Source organism: Capsicum annuum, chromosome 2, assembly GCF_002878395.1.
Source record: "Capsicum annuum cultivar UCD-10X-F1 chromosome 2, UCD10Xv1.1, whole genome shotgun sequence".
NCBI classification, from domain to species: Eukaryota; Viridiplantae; Streptophyta; class Magnoliopsida; order Solanales; family Solanaceae; genus Capsicum; species Capsicum annuum.
Genome location: NC_061112.1, coordinates 66,316,509 through 66,344,262, shown reverse-complemented (window position 1 = coordinate 66,344,262; position 27,754 = coordinate 66,316,509).

The window sequence follows — 27,754 nt, the reverse complement described above, 5'->3', positions numbered from 1 at the left end:
GCAATAAAAAAGAAATTCACTACAAACCTTCTATAAGACCTAGCCAAACCGAAGAAGCTCTTAAGGTCTGTTGGAGTCATAGGTCTAGGCCATTTTTTAACAGCCTTAACTTTTATTGGATCCACCTTGATCCCCTCACTTGATACAACATGCCCCAGAAAAGTCACAATACTTAGCCAATATTCACACTTAGAAAATTTTGCATACAACTTCTAGTCCTTAAGAGTCTGCAATACAATTCATAGGTGATTGGAATGATCTTCCTCACTCTTAGAATACACCAAGATATCATTAATGAAGACTATGACAAACAAAGCTAGAAACTGTATGAATACCCGATTCATAAGATCCACGAACGCAGCCAAGGCATTAGTCAACCCAAATGACATAACCAAAAACTTATAGTGACCATATTAGATTCGAAAAACAGTCTTGGGAATACCAACCTCCAGTATTTTCAACTGATGATAGCCCGAACGGAGGTCAATCTTAGAGAAACATCTAGCACCCTGAAGCTGATCAAAAAGATCATCAATCCTAGAAAGAGGGAACTTATTCTTCACTATCACCTTATTCAATTATCGATAATTTATTCACATTCAAAGATACCTATATTTCTTTTGCATGAAAAGCATAGGAGCACTCCTACAGTGAAACACTCAGACAAATAAAACCCTTATCAAGAAGATCCTTTAGCTGCTTCTTAAGTTAGTTTAGTTTAGCCGGAGCTATCTACTAAGGAGGAATGAAAATAGGACAAGTATTCGGTAGAAGATCATTCCCAAAGTCAATTTACTTATCGAGAAGAATTCCACAAAGATCATTGGGAAACACTTTAGGAAATTCATTAACCACAAGGATAGATTGTAAATAAGGACTTATAGAATTAGAATCCTTAACTGGAGCTAGATAATACAAACACCCTTTGGAAATCAACTTTATGCTCTAACATAGGAAATAAACCTCCCATTGGGTACGAAGAAACACCCCACCCCCTTTCTAATACTGGATCATTAGGAAAAATGAAGTAGACCTTTCGATTCCTACAATCTAGAGAAGCATAGCATGAATAAAGCTAATCTATCCCCAAGATAGTATTGAAATCCACTGTATCCAACTCTACCAAATCCACCAATGTCTCCCTATGAAAGATAGACACCACACAACCCCTATAGATTTTTCTAGCTACTATATAATTACCCATAAGAGTAGAAATAGAAATGGGGTCAAAAATATTTTTGGGACCAAAACCCGAATGCACAAACATATAAGGAATCACATAAGATAGGGTAGAAAATGAATCAAGAAATAATAAATATCATGAGAAAAGAGCTATAACATACCAGTAATATCATTTGGGGGTACCTCAGATTCTACCATGTAGCAAGTGCATTAGGATGATTCTAGCCAGTGCCGGTACCAGTAGTAGTATGTTTTGCTTTGGGAGATGAAGATGCATCAATCAGAACCTAATTAGCTCCAGTGGCAACCTTGGCTAAAGGACAATCTCACTGTATCTGACCTAGATGACCATAATTATAACACCAATTTCTCCCCTCCTCATAATATCCATGGTGAAGCTGCCAACAAAAATAATAAGAAGGATTAGGTGGGGCTGACTGAACTCCACTAGCCACAGACTGGGCACCCTGTGTGTTAGGACTACTGCTAGCCTTAAAATGATAATCACCTGAAGTCTTAAGGTAGGAAGCACAAACAGATGAATATAAATTTCCCTAATATTTCTTATTAGCCCACTATCTACCATCTCTCCTACTGTTATACTGACCTATTCCCTACTCTAAATATCTAAAGTTCTTATTCTGCCTCTCTCCCATCTCTACCTACTTATTCTTTTCATCCTACGCCTAATACATATAAAATATTAGCCTAGAGATGTCTATATCATTGTTCAAGATTGAAGACTTACATTCCAGTACAAAGTCAGGAGAAAAATCCAAAGCAAACTTACTCATCTTGGATCTCATGGCGGAGACAAACTATTGGGCATACAAAAACAACTGCTTAAATTTCAACACATATTCTTTCACACTCATCTTACCTTGCTTCTAATTTAAAAATTCCTAAGCTTTCACCTCCTTTACCAACTGAGGAAAGAAATGATCAAGAAAGAACCATGAAAAGTCATCCTACATAGCCTGCTCAGCATCATCCCCCTCATAGCATTCTACTCCTCATACCACTGATATGCTATATCCTTTAACTGAAACACAACAAACTCTACCCCCTCAGTATCAGTACCATATATTACCCTAAAAATCTTCTCAATCTCATCAACAAACTCTGGAAGATCCTTCTCAACTTTAGTGTATATATATGTTGGAGAATTTAACCTCATAAATTGGCCAACTTGAGTGACCTCAGATGAATGAGCGATAGAGCTAACACAGTCAGAATAACAAGACTGCGATTCTACCAACTAAGTAAGCATATATATAGACTGATGGAATTTTAAATTAGAAATATCTCCCTAAGGCGACTGAGCATAAGTGTCACCGTCCCAGGAATCTTGAGAAGGACTAGTAGGGACCGGTGGAACTTCACATGGAGTGGCGCAATTAGGAACCGTGATCCTAGACCAGGTCTGTACACTATAAATAAGGCGAGCCATCCACATTCTCTTCAGGTGGGACAAAGGGTCCAACATAGTTCCTACAAACATTAGATCTTAGGAGAGGCATGATCTGAAACACGAGAAAGCCAGGAGTTAGAAAAGTTTCATAACACTAGACTCTATTGCTCAAAATAGAATACAAGAGAGGGAAGCCTTCCTAAATGCCTTGTAACTTCCCCCTTATAAGTGTGGCATGCTACCCACTCATAAAAGGGACTCTACTTAATACGACTTTATGGATACCAAAAGAACCTAAACCATTCCTTAATACCAAGTTTGTCATGACCCGAACCAGGGCCTAGCCGTGACGGGAATCTCAAGCCCACCTTGAGCCGGAGACCACACCTTAGCCTAACCTCAAGAGCATAATAATAATAATAATAAGTTGGTTGCAAATAAAGATATTAATAAAAGATGAGTAGATAATTCAAATTAAAACTAAGAGTAAAAAAACAACCAACTTATACTTGTCCATGAAAGCCTCTAAGAACTAGAATAACACCTAAATCGGGACATGCCTTCGACTATGGCCAAAAATAATCCAAATGTACCGAGTCAATAAGGAAAGAATAATGAAATGACATGACCTTCCAAAGAATAGAGGCTCACCACTTCACAAAAACTTAACAAATATGCTTAACCACCTACCACTGCACATGACCAATAAAAAAGTCTTTGAACCCTACTTAATTAAATGATGTAGCATCCTAGAATGATCAATGGGATAAGTACTGGAATGCAACTTGGGGAAAGTGATAAGATAATTCTATGTACAAAATCAGTCAAAATCACATGCCCACATTCATATAGGCCACATTCATATATACATATATAGGATGCCGAGATAAGGTATAGGGTCATGAACATAAGAGATTACATATTTAGCCTGAACTGTGTAGCTCTATTCATCCTAAAGGCTCTCATGGGCTATATAGGTTCAACTCCCCCTGCTGAAAGGGCCACAGTGCATATAAGCTGCACGAACTAATGAAAATTCAAGGGAAAACTAAAGCCATTAAGGAAATAGCCATCCTAAAAAATATATATCAAGTGTGCATCAAGCGCACAGTCATATAGACCTAAAACGCCAGCAAACGTGGTTTCTAGTGTTTGCCCTCCCAGGAATTACACCTTGATGGTGAGCTACATAATTCTCTTTAATCCTAAATTAAAATAGTTTGCACATAAAACAAACCAGTAACCTGGGGGTCATTCATTAAGGTATTTACCACTTGGTATCATCGCACCAATATGTTTGCAAGCTCAGATAAACATGACAAACCGATCCACATAATCCACAATGACTCCCAAGTTGTATTTTAAAATCCAAAAAATGACCACCAAGGAAATCCAAATCCATTTTACATCTATTTATCCATTAGTACAATGTATTGTGTGCAAAAATAAGATAAACTATACAATTATCCATAATTAAAAATCAACTTTACAAAGTGGTTGAGGTTAATGCAATTTCGAGCCAAATGTCATCCAAATTTGGGAAACTCATGTAACCCATTCCAGTCATTTAAATAATGTACCAATTCAATCCCAAAAACATCAATTCAAAGCATGAATAATCAGTTTAAAACATGGGACAAATAATTCAACCAGTAATAACCAGAACCCTTAACCCAATTTTAAAATACATAATTTAAATCACTTGAAAATCTATTCAATTAATTCCACAATGCAAATAAAAGTCTAGAAAAGAGAAACATGCCTCAAATACTAAAGAAATTGAGGTCAATTTAAAGTTTGGAGCCCGGATGATGATTTCACTGTAAAAGCCTTTAATATTTTTGGGCTTTGAGTTTAAGAGAGAAAGAGAATGATTTGATCTTTGAAAATTGAAGAAAATGGGGTAATTTTATTTTAAAAGTTGTACAAGGGATAAAAAAACCAAAAGCCCCTCACCCCAAGTGAAAAAAACAAAATTGGATAAAACTTTGGCGTGGCACACCAATATCAACGAGGTTATCCTCTGTGCCACACTGATATGGGGGAGGTTAACCTTCATGACACAACCTTATTATGGACCCTCACTACCTCGGGGTCCAAAAATAATCCTGAACCCCTTTACAAAAATATAAAACTTTCCACAAATACCCTTTTAACGTCTCTAAACAAAATTATAGTTACTAATCGACATTATGCATGCGGGAGGGTTAAAAAGTAAAATGATTAAAATTTAAAGGGGTCTTACATATAGCTTATGAATTAGAATTGCCCCCAAATTTATCAGTTGTTCATCCAGTTTATCATGTATCTATGCTTTGGTATTACATTTAGGATGAGTCTTATGTCATTCGTTAGTATTCAATGCAACTAGATGAGAGGTTGTCCTTTGTTGAGAAGACTATTTCCATTCTAGTCAGGGAAATTTAACGATTGTGCTATAGAGATTTTTTGATGGTTAAGGTCCAGTGAAGATATCGACGTGTGGATGAGGATACTTGGGAGGTAGATTTGATATGCATGGTAGTTATCCTTATCTTTTCTAATTCAGGTATTTTCTTTGTCTTTAGTTCGAGAGCGAACTAGATACTTAGTGGTGGATGATGTTGTCATGACCTAAATCAAGGCCGGCCGTGACGGGTATCTCGTGCCCAATGAGGAATGAAGACCAACCCCTTTTCCTAGTCAAATGGAACACAATATAAGTATAGCAACAAAATTCTAGACCTAAAATAAGATAGATAAGTATGACTCAAAAAAAGTCTAAGAATTCAATAACCAATCCCAATTCCATAGTAATACAAAAAGCCTCTACAAAACCAATATCAATCTGCGTCGGGACATGCCCCCAACAATAGCCCAATAGAAACCAAATGGTAGTCTATGAGACAAAAGAAACATGTCTTTAAAATGATAACCCTTTCAGAGAATAGAAGATCACTACTTCAAAGCTGGCAGATGACAACCCAGAAATCTATCACTGCACAGGAAAAACAGAAATGCCTTCCGACACTGATCACCTGAGGATACAATATTCGGAGATGGTTAGTGGGATGAGTACTAAGATGTAACTCAAGGAAGGGATAAACTAGTACCATGATCAAATCAATTCAGAATTATAGAAAATCAGTGCACATAATCATATATGTATATTATATATTATATAAAATGCTGGGATAAGGAACAAGGTTTAGCTTGATAGTACTAGACTATGTAGCTCAACCATTATAAAAAGGCATCCACGAGCTATATGGGTTCAACTCTCTTTACTATAAGGGCCTAGTGCATGTTAGCCATACGAACAAGAGGTATCAAGGAAGAACAGGGAATGACCCAACCCCACCTCATACCTAGATACAATACAAATATATCAATAGTGTAAACCATGCATACTATCATCAATACCAACTCTCACGTCAGGAAACGTGAGTTTCTAGTTTAAGTCATTTGAGACCCACACCTTCAAGGCTTAGCTACATAACCCCCATTAAGCCCAATTAAAAGAAGTTTCACATAACCCATTCATTAATCAGGGAATAGTACATTAAGGCACACCATAGGTATCATCATATCATTCACTTGTAAGATTATCATTTTGCCATTTCAATTCCACTAACTTGGGGGAATACCTTGACCATGTTTGTTCATCAAATCAAGTTGGAGGAATTCCTCGACCTTCTTTAGTTTATGAAATCAAATTGGGGGAATGCCTTGACCCCATTGGTTCATTAAGTCAAAACATAGCCACAGGCTTTCAAAATTCATGTTCATAATTTAACTATTTATTAAATGCAATAGTATAGTGAGTGAGTCAAACCATGTTACAATTTATATTTCAAAATCAATTACACAAATGGGTTGAGGGAACACAATTTCCAAAACCAAATTCCAATAAAATCATCAATTTAGGGGAATGCCTCGACCCCTATTCTAGTTCCCATACCTATGCACCCAATTACTTCAAAAATTATCAATTCAAATCATGAACAATTTATAAAAGCCATGGGAAAACAGTTTAAGAATCAACCATTCAAAAAACCTAACCCATATTCAAATCCACATTTAAATACAGGAATAATAATTATAAATACATGCTTTTAACAAAATAATTTTTGGGGAAGAGTAACATGCCTTTTAACGGAAGTAATTTGAAGAAAAACTTGAATCCATAACTATGAAGCTTGAACTCTAGATTGAGATCGATATGAACACTTGAATTCATTTTCCATACCCCTGATGACCAAATTAGGAAGAAAACATTGAGAAGAAACTTGAATTTGAATCCTTGGATGTTGAATTTTTGGAGAAAAAACCTTATTTGGATTATTTGAGGATTTGGGAGAAGAAGGATTGTGTATTTGGTGTATTTGGGGTTATGGGATGATGAATTCTCTTTACTTTTAGCTATAGAATAGTTTAGAACATAAATAATCAGTTTGCTCTTGTAAAACTGAAGAGAAAAGTGAGTTTTAGCATCTCTAGAAATAGGGGCGTACCATGCCAAAATCTCAGAGCATAGAAAGCGTGCCACACCCTTATAATGCACCCTCACTGGTTCCTCATAAAAATGCACATAACTTCATGCTCGGGTATATAATTAAGGCAAAATTGGTGGCATTAGAAAGATGACTCAATTTTATTTAATTTGATGGGCCTTGAGTTTCAAATTCCATATATTCCAGAAGTTATTCACGTTTAAAGTTAACCTTTGTAGGATGGAATACCATAATTTGGTCGATAACAGAAGTTCTTAACTTACTTTGTTATTCTGTTTCCTATGAGTTTTCACCTCGAAAGCACTTTTCACCCTAGTTAAATGATCATGAAACTTATATTTATATAATAATCATTGTTTTCAACTTTATACACTTAGAATAGTGATTTGAATTCTAGCCAAAAAATGTGAGGTGTTACATTATCTCCCCCTTAGAATCATTCATCCTCGAAAGATGGGTAGGAACTTATTGAAGCTTTAAAAGTATGGAATAAAGGTATGTAACTTCACCTTAGAAATTCTCCGCCAACAAAACAAGTATAGGAATTAAAAGGATAAGGCCTTCATGGCATCACCACGTAGATTATGTAAGCATACATCATGAGATAACAAGACTAAGGTTGTACAAGGGGTAAAAAGACCCAAAGCCCCTCACCCCAAGTGAGAAAGTAAAAAACTGGATGAAATTCAAACACTAGTATGTCACGCCAATATCGCAGAGGCTCACTTTCTCAAAATCCAAAAATAGCCCCGAACCCCTTCTGAAAATTTCGAAACTTTTCCAAGATACCCTTTTAACATCCCTAGTGGACATGGGTTATATGAAACATAATCATAATAACATATGGAATGAAACCCTTCTAGGAATCCTCGACTTAGTTAATATTGATACAAGACATGAAATAAGATTTAGTCGGACATAAGAATAGAAACATTCTCCACCTCCAATGTTAGGTCTAATAACCCTCACATATAGCAATAATCCTTAACTATGAATTCACCTATGAATACCACACTTCACCATTTCAACCTAAAAATTTCCCCACAAAACACATCACTACAAGAGCTTGAATCTGACTATACATTGCTTCCATATTAAAGCCTAATCCAGAGTTAAAGGGTGTCGACTTAAGCTGCAGGGCTCTATACCTTACATCCATCCAAGAATACTACTCTATCCCAACACTCTAGTTAAATAAAACATTAGGTCTTATCAAGAGTACTAGCTACATAATGTAATGGTTTGTGCATCTATCAATCAAAACATTGAAGCCTATCTTTACTACACCTACTTTCGGATCTCCCCACTAAGAAATCTAGCAACCTTTATCTCATTCACAAATATTTTCACCACATATTCCCCTCCTAACTATCTCACACAATAAAAGTTTTATCTCCCTCTCTCTGCTTCATCTTTAACCTTAGTTCGAGTAGCCACACCAAAATTTTTATAGTAAAGATCATCTAGTGTCTAATCTAAAACATTACTATGCTTACATAACCACTATAATCCTAACATAAGGAGAGTAACTGTAGGACTAGAGTATGAGCTTCAGAAATAGAAGGATTTTGCTAGAGTAAAAATTAAATTATCATAACTCATCCCTAGAGCTCACAACCATGAGAAAATTCAAGATATACCTTAGTTCATAATCTCCTTCTCATCTCAAAGGTCACTATCCCAGTCTTGAAATTATAAACCCTCATAAATCTATATATACAAAACTCTACGTAATTATTTGTGTGTGTGGGGGGGGGGGGGGGTCATTATCACTATGCAAAAGAATGCAAACTCCCTGCAAAAACTTTAATGTGAAGACACTAAATTCTTTATAGGACATCTCCTTTAAGGATACTAATCTTAACTTCATCTAACCTCCAAAGTCATTGCCGGATAACTAAAATCTTCATGGGTATAGACACTCATGCTCTTAAACACGCGACGCTCCATTTTGAACTCCTTAGAATACTAACATTACACCTCTAATATCATAACCTCATAACTTAAAGAATTTTAAAACTATACAAAGAGTTCACATTGTCTATTTATTTCACCCTCAATTCAGCTCTACACAACATCATATAACAACTCCCTAGACTTTTCCATACTAAGAAATTATGAACATAAGCTAGGTATATATGGCACTAATAACTCAAGACCAAGCACACTTTATTCTTATAATTTAAGGCTCTTATCAGTCTAATGATTTAGCCACCATTTCTACTTCAACACTAGACCTCAAGCATATATTGCAATTACCTACTCCAATACTTCATAAGTCATCAACCTAATATTTGTCACACATTATTTTAAGCCTACTAATTCTCTCCCTTAAATTTGGCATCACATTCTTGAGCTAACATTCTTATCACCACAATTAATATCTAAAATTCAAACTTAGTGTCTAGCGATAATCATGTACCCCCAATGAAATGTCCCACATAATATAAAACTCCATCAAATAGAGAAATTAACCTAAATTCTTTATTTAACTTAAATACAGCCCATAAGCACATTCTTCTTTAGAACTAACCACTCTGTTTTTTAACTAAAAGTTACCCTTACTTCGAATCCTAAATATAAGACTTCATATCACTAACCTTGGGATCGCCTTACTATTCACAGGCCATAACACCCCAATTTACACTACCTCTAGGATAGAAAGACTATCCTAATATTTGAATATAAATATTCCTCCTTAAGCAAGACATCTCCAATAAGGTTCATGAAAGGGACAAGTTACACATCTTACTTTGGGCTGACAAGCATGATTCATGAAATTAGAGGTACACGCTCGAATTAATATACCTTGATGCACTAATGGACTTCTTTCAAGTCCTTGCACCATTTTACAATGTTTGATAACTCATTTGAAAAAGATCACACTATTAGAAAGCTAAGCCTTTGCCCCTGTATCGCCTGAACAATGAGCCATATCCCACGAATTAGATCAAGGAATAAAATTAGATAACTTTTATATGGACAACATAATTGTCTGATCTAAAGTATGAAAGAATGATAAACATTTCCTAAATGCCTCTTAGCCTCTCGGCACACTTACACTTAAAAAGAGACTCTACTCGACACTGCTTTGTGGATACCAATGACCATGAACCTAGGATCTGATACCAAACTTGTAACGACCAAAACCAGGGCCTGGCCGTCATGAACCTAGGATCTGATACCAAACTTGTAACGACCAAAACCAGGGCCTGGCCGTGATGGGTATCTCAAGTCCAACAAGGATCGAAGACCACCCCTTTGCCCAGTCAAATAGAGCACAATATAAGTATAGCAATAGAATTCTAAACATAAAATAATATCAATAAGTATGACTCAAAAGAGGTCTAAGAATTCAACAACCAAATCCCAATTCCACATAATCCACAAAGCCTCTACGAACCAACATAAATCTAAGTCGGTACATGCCCCCGATGATTGTCCAACAAAAACCAAATGGTAGTCTATGACACAAAAGAAATATGACTTTAAAATGATAATCCTTCTAGAAAATGAGAGCTCACCACTTCAAAGCTTACATCTAACAACCCATAAAATCTATCACTATACAGAAAAAATCTTTCACTGCATAAAAAATAAATGTGCCTTCAGACCCTTCATTGCATGAGGATACGACATCTGGAGACGGTTAATGGGATGAGCACTAGCATTTAAATTAGGGAAGAGATAAACTAATGACATGATCTAATCAGTTCAAAAGCATTCAAAACCAGTGCATACAATCATATACATATATATATATATATAACATGATGGGATAGAGAATAAGGATTAGGATAATAGTAAATCATTATCCTAGACTATGTAGCTCAATCATCATAAGAGGAACCCATGAGCTGTATGGGTTCTGCTCCTTCCGTCAAAAAGGCCAGTGCGTGTTATCCGCACGAGTCAGAGGTATCAAGGAAGACCAGAGAATGACTCAACCCTACGTCAAACCTAGATACAAATATATCAATAGTGTGAACCATGCACATGGTTATAAGACCAATCCTCACATAGGCAAATATGAGTTTTCAATATAAGTCATTCGAGATCCACACCTTTACGACTTAGCTACATAACCCCTATTAAGCCCAATTGAAAGAAGTTTCACATAACTCATTCACTAATGAAGGAATTGAATATTAAGGCATACCACAAGTATCATCATACCATTCACTTAAAATCTTATCATTATGCTATTTAAATTATTAACTTGGGGGAATACCTCGACCCCTTTTATTTATTAAACCAAGTTGGAGGAATGCCTCGACCTTCTTTAGTTTATCAAATCAAATTGGGGAAATAGACCCCATTGGTTCATTAAATCCAACATAGCTGAAAAGGTTTTCAAAATTCATGTTCATAATTTAACCATTTATATAATCCAATAGTACAGGTGAGTAAATCAAACCATGTGACAATCCATATTTTAAAACCAATTACATAAGTGGGTTGAGGTAACATAATTTCTAAACTAAATTCAAATAAAATTATCAATTTGGGAGAATGCCTCGACCACATTACAATTCCCATACCCATGCACCTAATTAGTTCAAAAATTATCAATTCAAAGCATGAACAATTCATAAAAGCCATTGGAAAAAAATTTAAGAATCAACCATTTCAAAACCCTCAACCTATATCAAAACCCATATTCAATTCCATATTTAAATCACATAAATAACAATTGTAAATACATTCTTTTAACAAAATAAGTTTTGGGGTAGAGTAACATGCCTTTTAACCGAAGTAATTCAGAGAAAAGCTTGAATCCATAACTTTGAAACTTGAACCCTAGCTTGGGATTGATATGAACACTTGAATTTGTTTCCCATACCCTTGATGACAAAATTTGGGAGAAAACATTGAGAAGAAACTTGAATACTTAAAGCCTTGGAAGTTGAATTTTTGGAGAAGAACCTTTATTTGGTGTTCTTGAGGATTTGGGAGAAGAGAAGAATTATGTATTTTATGTATTTAGGGTTATGGGATGATGAATTCACATTACTATCAATTATAGGTTAGTTTATGATGTAAATGACCAGTTTGCCCTCAAATAATTAAAGAGAACATGGGTTTTAGTGTCTTTGGACATAAGGGCATATCACACCAAAATCTCAAAGCATAGTGAGCGTGCCATGAGCTTATCATGTACCCTTACTGGTTCCTCATAAAAATGTTCATAACATTCACTCAGGTATATGATTAAGGCAAAATTTATGGAGTTGGAAAGAGGACTCAATTATATTTAATTTTTAGGGTCTTGAGCTCCAAAATTCCATATATTCCATATGTTCTACATGTTCAAACATTACTTTTTTAGGATAAAATACCAAAATTTGGTCGATTGCAAAAGTTTTTAACTCACTTTGCTCTAAGTGCAAAAAATTTTCACCTCGAAGGCAATTTTCACACTAGTTAAATGATCATGACATTTATATTTATATAGGACTGATTGGTTTTGAGTTTATACACATAAGAATAACAAGTTTAATTCTAGTCCAAAAATATGAGGTGTTATAGATGTAATAACTTGATTTTTTGTGAATTATTTATTTTCATATAATTTGACCATTTTAACCCCTCTCGTGGCTACTAAGTGATGTTCCTTGGATGTGGGCATGATTTTTGTAGTTCCTATCACATTTTAGTGCCTTTTGTGTGAGTTTGTGCTTATTGAAGGTTAGAAAATCTTTATAATTTACTTAGGTCAATATTTATTATTATATGCATAGAATGGCAAAACAGAATGTGCCAGAAGATCTAGAGCACTGATTTGGTTGTAGCATGATTGGTTTCCTTTATGGATTGTGTATCTCATTTTGGTCGTCGGTTATAAAGATTGTGTAATTAGGTCTCGGGGTTCAATTCTATGAAAACAACCTATTATCAAAAATCTAATACCACCATTGAGTCTGGAAAGTCAAATTTGATAAGATGGCATAGTTTTTTTGGTGTTCTCAAGATTTTGGATAGATCTTTAGGGGTCTTTGGAGAGTTTTATATTTTCCATGTCCTAGCTGGTGCAACCTCTAAAGCATTATTTTGGTAGTTTTAGTGGTGGCCCCTATAGAATAGAACCGGTCACTTTAGAGAACTGGCTCCCATCTGGAGAACTGCTTTAGCGGAGCCTTGTTTGCTTTAGTGGAGGCCGCTCTATGACCATTTTAGTGGACAAATCTGGTACAATATAAAAGTCATTTTTCTAAAAATTTTCTCTATTTTTGATACTTTGATCTTTGGGTTTTAGAGTTGTTTCAGCAATTTCTTTCATTTTCAGGCTTGGGTAAGCTCTAAACTTCTATTTCAATTATTTTACTTCGATTCTTGTTGTCTAAAGCTGGTTAAAATATGAATACAAAAATGAAATTTGGCTTAGAAGTCCTGAAATAGTTTTCTTCAAATTTAAACATTATTTTAATTTGTTATCACTTGGATTTTCTTCTATGGCTTTCTTTAATCATAGGTAATGTATTATGAATAAAAATTCCAGTTTTACCCTTCCTTTTTGAAAACCTATCACGGGGGTACGTTTTGACCTCAACTTAGAAATAGGAAATATAGGTATCATTGGCTTCCTTTTAATCCATAGATTATATATTTGTATGCTTTAGTTGGTTTAGAGGTGGTTTAAGATAGGACAACTTTATGATTAAAGGCTTGAGATAAAGATTTCTTCTTTCGAGGTAGGTTATGGCTTAACTTTCTTTAGACTGGGATGGGTAGTTAATGACTTATATAAAAGTATGCTGTGGGTTAGGACTGAATCAATGTAAATGGTTTGATATTGTTGTCTTCTCATGTGGGGGATTTTGTGTTGTTCGGTGGATTAAAATTATAATTGCTATATGTGTCACCCGTGTAGGGGTCTTATCTAGTATTGTTGGCTTTGTGTATACATTTGGTGGTTTCTTCCTGGAAGAAATGCCTATGTTGGGTTTTAGTGGTATTAATGATGTACTACGTACATAGTTTCCTCTATAAGTACATGGCTTATGTTGGATGTTGGATGATTGCCCTATTGAGTCGATTTTTGGCTCACATACATGTATATTGGTTGAATTGGAAATTCTCATTCTAGTTTGGTTGTGAGCATTTAATCTTCATACCATACATACATTCATGAGACATTAGTACTACCAATGATATACTATTTTTTCTGATAGAAATATGATACTTTCAAAACGCTCTATCAAAGTTCATGAGCCAGAGATGAGATATTCATATTGGACTAGATTTGTTATCGTGATTGTATATGGGTTGCGAACATCCATAGGTTCGAGTAGTGCTCGGTAGGTGTATACAGAGGTTGTGCGACAACCTCAAACATATCATTTCACTGTCATCATCATTCTCATTGCATTTCAAATATTATGTATCTTTTGTGCAGTACTTTTGTGTTTGAGTTGATCTTTATCTTTTTTGCTACTTTTTCATACTTTTACTTGGTGTATGTGTTATAGTTTAGAACTATTAGTGGAGATGCTGTGGGCTATTATTTGAGATATTTTCTAATTGCAGGTGACGTGCCCATAGTTTGTATTTATAAATCTTATTTACAACTTTGCTTAGTCAGCTTATGATACCTACTGAGCATAAATCGATTGTACCCATCCTTACTATACTCCTTTGATATAAATTCAAGTACGAGTGTGTTGCAAGCAGTTGGGTTTGGGTGGTGATTTGATATATTAGAGGTAGTGGCATCTCTATTTATCTTGAGTTAACCTCCTACCCCATCTTATCTAGATTATGTCTTATTTTGTATTCAGCGACAGACTTGTGTTCCTTTTTGGACCATCAGTTGTATTTTTAGACTTCTAGTTGTATGTAGATTGTTCTTACACTGTCACACCATGTTTTGGGATTGTTATATGTATTTTTTGATAATCAGACTTCCACTATTATTGTGTATTTATGGTTTGAATTTATTCTAGAAGACTTACCTTGGGATTTTGGTGTTGTTTTTCTCATTTCATATCAGTTTGGGTGATTGACTTGCTGTAATACCCCAGGTTATGGACTTTAACAATTCAAGAGTTCTTGCAACACAGCCAGGACTATGACATAGGTGACAAGTTGTCAACACTCACAACGAGTTATTTGGTGAGACTCGTGGTCTCACTTATATGAATACCCATGGTTTCTTCCCAGACAATAAATCAAGTTATGAGTCATTAGGTCAGGTCCCAAGTCATAATAAGTGACTCATGCCTATAATAGTAAAGGGCAAGGAATCGGGCCCTTAGGTAACGACTCATGGTAAGACATCACGAGTCGTTACCCGAGTGGTAGCGATTGGGCCCAGTTTTCCTGCACATTTTAGGTGGGTTTACTTTGGTCTTTTGCTCGTATCATAATATTATCCAACGACTTAAAATACCTCAAATACTCTCTTTTTCATGAGTTAACAAAATCCAATACACTCCACTTCTCTTAAACTCCCCAATGCTAAAGAGAGCTATGGTTTTCAAGGGATTAAACATCTTGACTTTAATTTGTGATTTCTCTTAAAATTCTTTGATGTTTGAGGCATATCTCTCCTCCTTGAACTTTAATTTTATATAATGACATATATTAGTCATTGTTCATGTGGTTTTAACAGTTGGGTTTTAAATTGGGTTGAGGATTTTTTATGATTATTACTTGAACTATGTTTCCCATGGTTTAAATGTTTTGGTTATGCTTTAATTGATGATATTAGGGATGAATGGGTACATGGATAATATTTTTGGAATGGAGGATATGCGTTCTCCCAAATTAATGGATTTTTGGTTTGGAATTTGCATTAACCTTAACCTACTCTGTATTTTGGTTAAGGAACATGGATATATGCATGATTTATCTTGTTTTGAAACATTGCATTACATATAAAGTCCAAATGTCTAAAGTGGATTTTAATGACCTTGGTGGCCATGGTTTTGGTTTTTTAAAGTAGAACTTAGGAGTCAACTTGGTTAATAGGATTTGAAAAGCATAATTGGATTAGCTTGCAAGCATAAATTTGTATGACGATACCAAATGGTAAATACACTAATAAATGACTCCTGGGTTAATGGATGGGATTATGTGCAAGTATTTTATTAGGGTTTAAGGGGATTATGTAGCTTGCTCTGAAGGTGGAGGTCCCGAGGGGACCAATACTGGAAACCACATTTGCTGGCTTGAGGGTCTTTATGATCGTATATGTAGTTCACACATTATATATATTTGGGATGGTTGGAGCCTTGGTGTCTCTTGCATTCTCTCAAATTTCCTTGATTCATCTAGATAATACGTGATGGGGCCCTTTCAGTAGGGGGAGTTGAACCCATATAACCTATGGGTGCCCATAAGAGAGTTAGAGATACACGATCTAGGTTAATGATTTTAAACCCTCACATTCATGACCTTTTACCCTACCCCGACATCCTATATATATAAATTTACAAATGTGTGCATATGGTTTGATTGATTTTGGACATGACATTATTTTATCACTTTCCTTAAGTTACATGCTAGAGCTTATCTCACTAATCGTCCCTAGATGCTGTATTATTTCATGATGTAAGGTACTAAGGTTCTTTTCTTACTCCTGTACAGTGTTAGGTGGTACGGACATCAGTTGAGTTGTTGTGAAGTGGTGAGCCTCCATCATCCGAAAAACTTTACCATTTCATTATGTTTCTTTTTAGATTTTGGAAATTGTGAACTCTTTTTGTCATCGTATAACACCTTGCATTTTTGGGCTAGTATTCAAAGCGTTGTTTCTATGTCGATAAACTTGACTTCAATTATATCTGTATAAAAATAAGTTTCATGATCATTATATTAGTGTGAAAAGTGCTTTTGAGGGGAAGAATGTTCATATTAAACACTTAGAGCGAAGTGGAGTTAAGAACTTTTTTTATCGCCTAAATTTTGGAATTCGATTCTACAAGGGTCAACTATGAACGTATATAACTTCTGGAATATGCGGAATTTTGGGTCTCAAGAGCAACCAAATTATAGATAAATGTGTCCTCTTTCCAAATCATTTGATTTCACCTTAATCCAAAACCCGAGAAAAATGTTATGAGCATTTTTGTGAGAAAGCAGTAAGGGTCCACAATAGCAGTGCAACGCAGAGCTTATCACAGAGATTACCCGCCGTGATGCGCTGATGCTTTAAATACATCAATTTTTGGGTTTTTTGATGGGGAAGGAGGGGTATTGAAGTCCTTCCACTTATAAACGATCTCTACACACTATATTAACCTATTTCCATCAGTTTTCATGACATAACATCAATTATTGTACTCTCAAAAATTCTCTCTCTCAAATTCCCTTTTTCAAGTCAAGACTAGGGTGCAAGGAGGTGATCATCTAGGGTTATAAGGGAGTTGTTTTCTTCAAGTTTCTTGGTGATTAAGGCATGTACCTCTTTCCCTTGAATTTATAATTTTCTTAATGGCATAAACTGATATTAAATTCATGGTTTTGAATGTGGGTTTTGGTATAATTGAAGGCTTTGACATGATTGATCATTTAATTGATTTTCCATGATTATTTGTGCAATATTCTTACTTTATTAATGATTTTAAATATCATGGGGTGCGTGGAAATGGTAAATTTAACTCTGGGGTATTGTGGATTCCCCAATTACTTGGTTTTGATTTTGGAAATTGTATACCCTCAACATGTTTGTGAAATTGTCAATGACTATGGTTTTTGTCACCTAGTTGGTTTGTTCACTTTTGTTAATGCATTGGTATGAAAATGTTAATGGATTCGGGGTACAATGGAATCCCCAAAAATATTTGGTTTGATTTATTACTTGAAACTAATGCATTGCATAAATGACAAAATAGTTAATGATGGTTTTGAAAACCTTGCGGGATACACGAAAATCTCCCAAGTGATTGTTAAAATGAAATCCTTGTGGGGTTCATGGGAATCCCCCAAGTATTTTTAATAATGGAGTCTACGGGGTACATAGGAATCCTCTAAGACTCTTCTTAATGACATTTCTTGCAAGCTATAGTTGTCATAACGACACCACTAATTGATGCATTAATAATTGAATCTTGAACTTGTTGGTTTGGTTATGTGTTAAATATTTTAATTGGGAAATAAAAGGGGTTGTGATAGCTAGCCATTAAGGCGTGAGTCTGAAAGGTTGACACTAGAAACTCATGTTTGCCGACATAAGGATTGGTCTTGATGACTATGTAATTGTGGGGTACAAGGGAATCCCCCAAGTATATACACATACATATGTATCATCAAGGAAAAAGGGTACAAGAGAATCCCCGACCACCTATGGTATCTCCAATTCATGCGGCTAACATGCACTAGGCCCATCCAGGGGGTAACACTGGACCCATATAGCCCGGGGGAGTATTTATGACGGCAACACTTCACAACCCAAGTTAAATATTTTAAAGTTTATGCTAAACCTTGTTCCCTTTTCCAGCATGTGATATATGTGTACATATATATATATATATATATATATATACTTATGTATTAGCATTTGATGGTATGCATGAGATTTCACTGTTTTTAAGTTATCATCTATAACATTATTTGTACCCTTATCCCTGAGTTACATGCTAGCACTCCACCCGCTAATCGTCTTCAGATTCTGTATTCCCACGTGATGCAAGTACTTCCACTCCTCCAGCACAATGACTAGGATTTGGGATCAGTTCGTGAGTTGACATAGAAATGGTTAGCTTCCATAGATGAAAACTCGACATTTTATGATTTGGTTTCCTTATGGCATATACTTTTCTTTGGTCTAGTTTTGGCTATTTTCGGGGGCATGTCCTGACACTTTGTTAGTATTTGGTTTTTGCTAGAATCTTTGTGGATACTGTGGGCTTGGGCATTATGTACGTTTTAGATGTTGGTCCTTTACATAACCTTCTGAGATCTCTTATTACATTTGTCTTATATTGATGTTCATCTGCTGCTAGGTTTTCTTTATTGTATTAGAATAGGCTCAGGGGGCCGTTTTCGGTCCTCGGTGGACTTGGGATGCCTGTCATGGCTAGGCATTTGTTCGGGTCGAGATACATAGTTGGGGGCATGTCCCGACCCTGTTTCGTACTTTGTATTTAAGGCTTTTGTGGACAAGAGTTGGTTGGATATTTGTTGTTGACTCTTATTCTTCATTTGGTTTATCTATTCATCTTATTATCATGTCTGGTTATCTTCCACTGTATATCTTGATTTTGCTCCATTGGTTAGGCTAAGAGAGTGGTTTCTGGCTCACAGTGGGCTTGAGATACCCGTCATGACTAGGCCCTGGTTTGGGTCGTGAAACTTACTTGTCAAGGCTTAACCGCGCTAAGTACCAACATGACCCTTGTGTTTGGTCGTGATAATCTACATTAACAGAGATGATTACATGGCGTACCAAGAGAATTCTGAAATACCATAAAGGTAATGAAAGTCTCAAATCTGATACCAGGAGTGCAAATCCGAGACTTCAAATTTACTTACCATCTACTACTGTGAATTGAATGTTACCACGACTAAAAGTGTCACGTACAGGAGTTCTGTTCACAGCCTGAGGGAATCTATGGGAAATTCTTCTGGTAATGACAAATCCCAAGCCAATTCTTTAAGGTGTTCCTTCAATTATACATTACATGTATGATCTATAATCACTGTAGGATCGATGTATAAATTGCACTAGCATTAAAACCTTCTGCCATGTCAAAAAGTTTGCAGAACCTCCACCACAATATATTTTGGTATCATAGTAGTCAGAGTTGAAGAAATAATTGCTTTGCGATCTCATCATAGAAGCCTTACAATAAGCACTAAATGATGAGTTTCTATAACATAAGCTCATTATAGAAGCTTGTCTAGCTTAGCTTTCAAATCCTGCATTGAAACCATCTTGACAAGTTCTTGTCTATCCTCAGGTGTATATTCATTTTTCAGAAGGGATATCACTTGAACATGTTCTTCCAATATATTAGCCCTGCACAAATATGAAAAAGGATTTAGAGGCTCAGAACACTTTAAATGATGAGTACAAAATACAAAATTTGCAACAATACAAATGACCTTTATCACCTTAACTCACATAATTTAAGTGTGTGTGTGTTGTTCGTAAATTTTCTTAATAATTAGGTCACTCTTGTAGAAAGCCATCATCATCTGTTAAATTTTCGGGCACACTACCTATGCATAGGCTGTAACTTTTTGTGACTATAAATACATAATGAAAGGAAACCAGGACAAAAATTTCAACAAATTGTCTCTCATTAAGGAAGGCACTTTAGCAACAAGACTATGCAAGGAAAGAACACAGAAAGGAGAACTTGTAACTCTATTTTTAGATATTTCAATTATTTTTAGCTAAATCCCCGCATACGTATCCGTAAGTGGATCCATACCAGGGGCGGAGCCACCTTATGTTTAGAGGGTTCACCCGAATCCCCTTTACCAGAAAAAATACTATTTATACATGATTAAAATTATTTTTTATATATACATAATTGATCTTTTAACTGGTAACTGGTAAAATTGCTTCCATGTGATCAGGAGGTCACGAGTTCAAGCCTTGAAAGAAACCTCTGACAGAAATATAAGGTAAGGCTGCGTACTATACACCCTTGTGGTAGGCCCTTTCCCAGATACTGCGCATAACGGTAGCTTTAGTACACTGGACTGCCCTTTTTTTTTACATAATTGATCTGGAACCCCCTTCATCTAGTTTGTGTTCCTAGTTCTTTCGATTTTGAACCCCCTTAGTGAAAATTCTGACTCCGCTATTGATCAATACCCCTGAATCTTAAAATTTAAATCATTAAGATCCAACTTCTATATCCGCACCCAAGTCCAAGAAACTTAGCTCTTAGAATTGTTTTTAAGTTTGTGAAATTAAATGATCAGCTTGAATATATTTTCACTTAGTCCCTCGCTAGTCCTCGTAGTAGTTACATTTGTAATAAGTTCGGTATATATTCCTTTTACATGTCAAAAAATTGTAATGTAACCTCTACTTCTCACAAGTATAAATAATTAAAACTTTAAGAAATTAAACAAGTTTAACTACTATATAACTGCATAAAAGATCTTACTTAATGGGTTTGACAAGTATTGCACGTGTTGATGAATTCTGCAGATAAGGCCTCATTTTTGCACATACCGTAGGGACATTTTAATCTATTGCTTTGCTTACCTGTGCCGATGAATGGATCCACATGTAAATTGAAAGAAAAGGAAACACTAATTGAATAACGAAAGATCAGAGGCATGACGTTTGTTAATTAAAAACCAATAAATTAATTGGTTTGGTTATTTTGGTTCATTCAGCAATTCGTGTAAAACAATATCAGTGTTGCAAAAAGTTTTTTGTTTAATTCAACTGTTAAAACTATTAGTTTATCATTGTAATGTTGCTACTGTTACATTTTCCATTTGTTAGTTAGTTAGTTGGCCGAGTCAGTTAGCTAGTGGTCAAGTCAGTTAGATAGTTAGCCACTTGATCAACACTTGATCAAGTTGTTAGAAGTTAGTTAGAAAGATTCTAAAAGGTCATGTGAGCTTATAAATATGTGACATGTAAAGCACATTGCAACCAACTCAATAAAAAATTTTATTTTAGCTCTTTCTCATTCTTATTCTTCTTCTTATTGAGTTGAAGCTCTGCAACAATGGCTGTTATGTGTGCGTGTGAGTGAGCTTCAAAGGTGTTTTTAACATGGTATCAGAGCCTACGATCATGGAACTGAAGAAGTAACAATCGATTGTGAGTGTATCTTTACTGCAGTGAAGTTTTCCTTTGATTTCTGTTTATAAGTTGGTGAGGATAGTTAGAGGAGTTTAGATCCCTGTTTGTAAGCCATAGATCCCTGCTAGTAAGCCATAGATTTCTAGATTTCTTTGCTAGTTTGATCTCAGTTTAGCTGTATATTGCAAAATAGACATGACACCTAAGATTGATCCTAGTGATCCCTTGTTCCTGGGAGCATCTGATGCAGCAGGAGCTGCATTGATTCCTATTAAGCTAATTGGTTTAGAAAACTATGGAGTTTGGTGTAGAGCCACTAAGATTTCACTATTGGGAAAGATGAAGTATGAATTTGTAACTGGTACCTACAACAAAGACACATATAGAGAGGAATTGTGTGATCAATGGGAGACGTGTAATGTAGTAGTAGTATCATGGCTGGTGAGCTCAGTAAGTGTAAAGTTGCTCAATGGTATTGTGTATGCAACAAATACTTGTGAGGTGTGGGAAGATCTTATAGAGAGGTTTGATAAAGTGAATTGCATGAGACTATATCAACTGTACAGGGAAATGAACAACCTTCACTAAGGTACTAACTCAGTTTCAACCTACTTTACTAAACTGAAGAATCTGTCGAGTGAATATGATGCAGTTATTCCAGCTCCATCATATAGTTGCCCTAAATATAAGGAGTATGCAGAACATCTATATCAGTTGAGGCTAATACAGTTTCTAAGTGGATTAAATGATGCATATGACTAAGCAAAAGACATATATTTGTGAAAGGAGTAACACCTACACTTAATCAAGCATATGTAATGATTATTGAAGATGAGATCTAATAGCTTGCTTGTAATACAACTATTTGTGATAAAACTGAGCCTATAGCTATGCAAGTATATAGAAATCACGCAAAAATAGGATATGGAAGTAGGAATCTTGCATTAACTAGGTATGGAGGTCAAAGTTACAAAGGCAGAAGATGTGATTACTGCAACTTCACGGGGCATATAAGAGAAAATTATTGTAAATAGCATGGATATTCGAATGATTGGAGGAATAAGAAGAAAGAAAAATATAACAATCCAAAGGGAGCATCATATCAACTATTCCATAATAGCCAAGGTAAAATTTGTGGATATGGACACTCAGTTGCTGGTCAAAATAACAACCAATTTTCAGCTCATAACTTCACTGGACCTCAGGCAGAGAATGCATGCTTAGCTGATCCATCCAGTAGCCAAGGAAGTAAGGACATCAACAATGGTGTTTTAGCATAGGGACAAGGTTTTTCAGAATAAAAATACAAGAAGATCATAGCATTGATAAACAAAGAAACACATGACTCTAAATAGGCTAACATGACAGGTACTATTACTTGTTTTGCTACTCATGTTGTTACAGGAGAATGGGCAGTAGGCTCTGGAGCCATACACTATGTTGCAGCACACAAAGATATTTTTTCACACTATCATAAAATGGATAACACAATATGTGATAAGGTAAATCTTCCTACTAGAGACAAGGTTAATATATCACATATAGGATAAGCACATGTGCTAAAGGATGAAGTTGTAACGGATGTACTATACGTTCCTAATTTCAAATCGAACTTATTGTCAGTGTCCAAGATGACTAAGCAACTCTCTTTCTTTGTTTCATTCTACCCTGACTTCTATGTGTTTCAAGACCTTCACAATAGCAAGGTGAAGGGGATTGATAAAGAAAAAAGAGAACTATACATCCTTAAGAATGTATGTGGAGTGAATAAAATACTTTAAAATATGGCTCATCAAAGACAAGTTGCAGAAGTAGGTGTGCATGACTGTAATCTGTGGCATATGAGGTTGGGACACCCTTCTCCCCAATTATTAAAGGCTCTTAACCTAATAAGACATAGTAGTGATGTGAATATTCTGAATACGTGTCATGTTTATCCATTAGCTAAACAAACTAGACTTGGTTTTCTAGTTAGCACTTCTAGAGCTACAAAATGCTTTGATGTTGTACATATGGACCTTTGGGGGCCTTATAAGACACCTACTTTTGATAAAAAGTAGTATTTTTTTTACTGTTGTTGATAACTATAGCAGATATACTTGGTTGTATCTGTTACAATTGATGTTTGAGTATATTGTAGCTATCAAAAACTTATTTACTATGATTCAAAATCAGTTTGGTGGTCGATAAAGATTCTTAGATAAGACAATGGGACAGAGTTCCTTAACTCTGAATGTATAAAGTTGTTTCAGTCCTTGGAAATAATACATCAGAGTTGTTGTCCCTACAAACCACAACAAAATAGTATCGCTAAGAGAAAACACAGACAAATGCTAAATATTACAAGAGCAGTCAGGTTTTAGTCATAAATTACTATCAAGTTTTGGGGTTTGAATGTTAAGGCTGCTGTATATCTCATTAATAGACTACCATCTTCATCTATTGAAGGTAAAAGTCCTTATGAGATTTTATTTTGCAAGGTTCCATCCTTGACACACTTGAGAGTAATTGGATATAAGTTTTATGCTTCAGTACTACCAAAGAGTGATAAACTATCTGAAAGAGCTAAGATTGTAGTGTTGATGGGTTATTCCATAACTCAAAAGGTTTATATATTACTGGATTGGTTTACTAACAAGTTGTTTATCACCAGGGATGTGGTGTTTAAGGAAGATTTATTCCCTTTTGTAGAGTAACCAAGTTCAGGATTATCTATAATTTTTCTCAAGTTGAGTTCACCTGATCATGCTAATGCTGATACAGATGCAGATGCTTATACAGATCTTGATGATCACTCTCATGAGCCACAAAATAAAGATATGTCACTACATGATCCTGACAGTATTCATAACGAGAAATCTCACAACTTGTCAAATAAAGATGAATCATTATCATCACTTGCAAAAGTTGTTCTAAGAAGGTCATCTAGAATCACTAAACAACTTACTAGGTTGTGAACTATGCCTCACCGGGGAAAAAAAGAGGAACCAGATATCCTCTGGCAAATTATCTGTCTTATACTAATACTAGTTGAAGATACCAAAGCTTTGTGCCTAATTTATCAGCAGAAGTTGTACCACAATCTTATAATGAAGCTAGAAAAGATAACAAATGGATTGAGGCTATAAAGCCGGAGGTTAAGTCTCTTGAGGACAATCATACTTGGGAGGTGGTTGATATGCCTCTAGATAAGAACATTATTTGATCAAAATGGCTGTAAGAAATCAAGTATAAAGCCAATGAAGATATAGAAAGGTTTAAGGTAAGGTTAGTAGCCAAGGGGTACAGTCAACTAGAGAGACTGGATTTCTATGACACCTCTCTCCAGTGGCCAAAATAGTTACTGTGAGGAGTGTCATTGATTTAGCAGTATTAAAAGAATGGTGCATATACCAGATAGATATTTACAATGCTTTCCTACAATGTGACTTAGATGAAAAAGTGTACATGGAAATGCCAGATGGTTTCAAGGAGGGAAGACTGCACAAAGTTTGGAAATTGGTTAATTCATTTATGGTCTTAAGCAAGTGTTAAGATAGTGGAATATAAAACTTACTGCTGCATTGCTTGATGACGGATTCACTCAAAGAAACTATGATTATTCACTCTTTACCTTAAAGAAGACAAAAGGAATGGTTGTGGTTCTAGTATATGTGGATGATCTTCAAATTACTAGCGACAATGTAGACATAATAAGTGCAACAAAAGGTACTCTACATTAACAATTTAAACATAAGGATTTAGGTGAGCTTAAGTATTTCTTAGGCATTGAAATTTTGAGATCTGTAAGTGGAGTGATATTAAACTAGAGAAAATACATCTTGGATCTTATATCTGACATAGGGCTTGCGGGTGCTAAACCAGCTTCCACTTTATTAGAGACTAATATCAAGCTAACTTCTGTTGAAGTGGATGAAGCAACAGGTATTAGAGGAGATATTATTCTAAAGAATGTGACATCATATCAAAGGCTTATTGGAAAGCTAATGTATGCAACAATAACAAGACCTGACATCAGTTATGTTGTGCAAACCTTAAGTCAATTCATGCAACAACCTAAGAAGTCTCATTCGGAAGCTGCAAACTGGGTGATAAGATATTTAAAAGGAACTGTAGGAAAAAGTGTATGGCTCAGGGCAGAACCTACTATAGAGCTGGTCTACTAGTGTGCTCAGATTGGGCTGTATTCCCAAACACTAGGAGGTCTGTTATAGGTTATGTGGTATAATTTGGTAGCTTATTGATATCTTGAAAATCTAAGAAGCAATACACTATCTCTAGAAGCTCAGCTGAGGTAGTATATAGAAGCATGGCCTGAGCTTTAGCAGAAATAACATGGTTGGAAGGTCTATTTGCAGAATTGAAGGTAGCTATCACTAAGCCTATTACCATCATTAGTGATAGAAAATTAGCCATCCAAATAGCTGCTAATTCTATATTCCATGAGAGGACCAAACATATTGAGGTTGACTGTCACTTCATCAGGGATAAGATCAAGAAGGGGTTGATTCAACCTATGTATGTGCAGACTAGTCAAAAAGCTGCAGACATCCTCACCAAGAGTTTAAGCCAATATCATCACTCACATCTTCTAAGAAATCTTGGTGTGCTCAATATTTTGCACCCTGCAGCTTGAGGGGGAGTGTTAAAACTATAAGTTCATCTTTGTAATGTTGCTACTGTTACATTGAATAGTTACTATTCCATTAGTTAGTTAGTTAGTTGGCCGAGTCAGTTAGCTAGTGGTCAAGTCAGTTAGATAGTTAGCCAATTGATCAACACTAGATGAAGTTGTTAGAAGTTGGTTAGGAAGCTTCTAGAAGGTCATGTGATTATCTTGTGAGCTTATAAATATGTGACATATGAAGTACATTGCAACCAACTCAATAAAAAAAATTCCATTTCAGCTCTTTCTCATTCTTATTCTTCTTCTTATTGAGATGAAGCACTGCAACAATGGCAGTTATGTGTGTGTGAGAGTGAGCTTCAAAGGTGTTTTTATCATCAACAAATGATAAGCTTATTTATCTGTTTACATTCTGAACAAGCTCCGCAATCTTTTCAGGTTAAGCAAAAGCATGATGCATCCTTGAGTGTCTTTGTAATCCCAGACTCCAGTTTTTGATTTTGAGTGTCAGATAATGCAACTTTAACAGCTATAACCTTTAGAAATTTCATATTAATAGTTAAAATCTTAAAAATAAGATTCATAAGGAAATGACCAAATCTACGAAGTCATAAAATCATCAGATCTAGACTCTTAACACTTCATCAGTTCACGACCGAATTCAAACCTCTAATTACAAGTCCTATTATTGTTTTGCATGTCTATTAGTAATACATCTAAGGTCAATGTTGAGTAGAATTCTTCTAATTAATATCTCAGGTCAATGTTGAGTAGAATTTTGCTAATTAATTATTGATGGTTTTTTTTAAGAAAGAGGGTCACATTGTATTGAAAATTAGAAAGAAAACAAGAAAAGCCATGATGGTAGCCATATTTACAGATTCCAAAAAAGCAAAGGTAAGCCTTATTCATTTTACAAGGAATTTATGATGTTTAGTGGGGATTTAACATCATCTAATTTAAAATAATTGGATAGTATTTGTAGCAAGTTACCTAAATTATACATAACTGGTGCTATTTGTAGCTTGTTGCCTAAATTATAAATATCAAAGGGTACGCTATTTATTGTTCGAATATATATTTGATTTATATTTGGCCTTGAAAGCTCATCTGGAGGACTAAATTATTCTTCTTGGACAGCTTTATATGAAGCATGCCTAACATAAAATAACCTGAACAAAAGAAAATTTAGATAGTGAACAGATGGTAGATGCGTCATATGGAATTTGAGAGATTGACAAGGACGTTAATCATCAAATCAGGGTAGGGTGGATGAAATGGAAGCTCGCATCCAGTATCTTGTATGACAAAAAGGTACCTCC